Source organism: Nanorana parkeri, unplaced genomic scaffold (assembly GCF_000935625.1).
Source record: "Nanorana parkeri isolate BGI_ZX_2015 unplaced genomic scaffold, ASM93562v1 scaffold188, whole genome shotgun sequence".
Taxonomy (NCBI): domain Eukaryota; kingdom Metazoa; phylum Chordata; class Amphibia; order Anura; family Dicroglossidae; genus Nanorana; species Nanorana parkeri.
This window is the reverse complement of record NW_017306456.1, coordinates 720271-721644: the sequence shown is the minus strand read 5'-3', so window position 1 is coordinate 721644 and position 1374 is coordinate 720271.

Sequence of the window (1374 nt, the reverse complement as noted above, 5' to 3'; positions counted from 1 at the left end):
GGGTTGTGCCACAGGAGGGGGGCTTGGGGGGTGCAAGTAGCTGGTCTTGCCTAGTGCGCAAAATAGTGTAGCACCAGCCCCGTGTCTGCGTAATGTATGACAAAACAGCCTTTTGTAGTCTTCATTTCAAGAGCGTTTGACAACGCAGGAGGCAATTGGGAGACAGGGACAGGACGTTGTCACCCTATAACAGGAAGTACCTGAACAAGGATCTCCATGGAAGGATCAGCAGGACTAATAGAGAGGGTGAGTTTCCCTAACGTGGACACAAGACAGCAATGTAAACCTGTCGGAAGGCTCTAACCCTCCGCCTACCCCCAGAAAACTTCAATGGCGAATGCGGTCACAAGGAAGTGCGCCAGGATTTGACTTTTTTTGTGTGACAAATACGCCCCCTTTTGTGTCAGAGTTCCTGATGTTGGCGAGTCAGCCAAGGAGTTCGGCACCAATTATAGATCCGGCCCCCAAAGGGGGCGAACTTCACATGAATAGGGAGCGGGCAGTTCCGACGGGAAATCAGATTGACGAAAATACTTCCCAGAATCCGTGATTTATTTAGAGATCTTCGGATTGCACCTCCCCCGCCCACCCTCAGGCGTCGGAAAATAGAAACGATCTGTTTTATTTGGAATGGGGAAGAAGACAAATAACATAAATATAATGATGATGATGAGCGGCAGCGAGGGAATCTCTACTCCAGGAAGACAGAAACATAATAACAAAAAGAAGAAATGAAAACTCCGGGCTGAGCGGATTAGAAATAAAACCGATACATTGTAATCAAAAGATTTTGTTTGATATAGAAGGATCAGAAGGTTTATTTGCTGCGTGTATGAGATTCATGCTCCTTGTTTTGTTGTTTGTAGGGCTGCACCTAACGATTATTTGCAAAATCGATTAGTTAGCCGATTATTAAGTTCGATTAATCGGTTAATCGGATAAAAAAAAAAAGGCTCCAGTGATGGACTACTAGTTTGGATTGAGATTGTAGTCCATCACGGGAGCAAGCTTGGAGCGGTGGAAGTAAAAAAAAAAGTGTGGTGTGCAATATAGTACATTATACAGCGGCGCAATGCAGAATACCTGCAGCTATAGAGGACTACAGCAAATCCCAGCAATAGTACATTATACTATAATGTACTGTTGCTGGGATTTGTAGTCCTCTGTAGCTGGTGCCATTCTGCATTGCACTGTATAATAATTATACGGCGCAATGCAGAATTATACATACAGCGTATAATGTATTGCTGGGATTTGTAGTCCTCTATAGCTGATGGTATAATATGCAGCACAATGTACCATCAGCTATAGAGGACTACAAATCCCACTACCCCAGCAATACATTAATACAGCACCATGTGGGAGGGGGGGGGG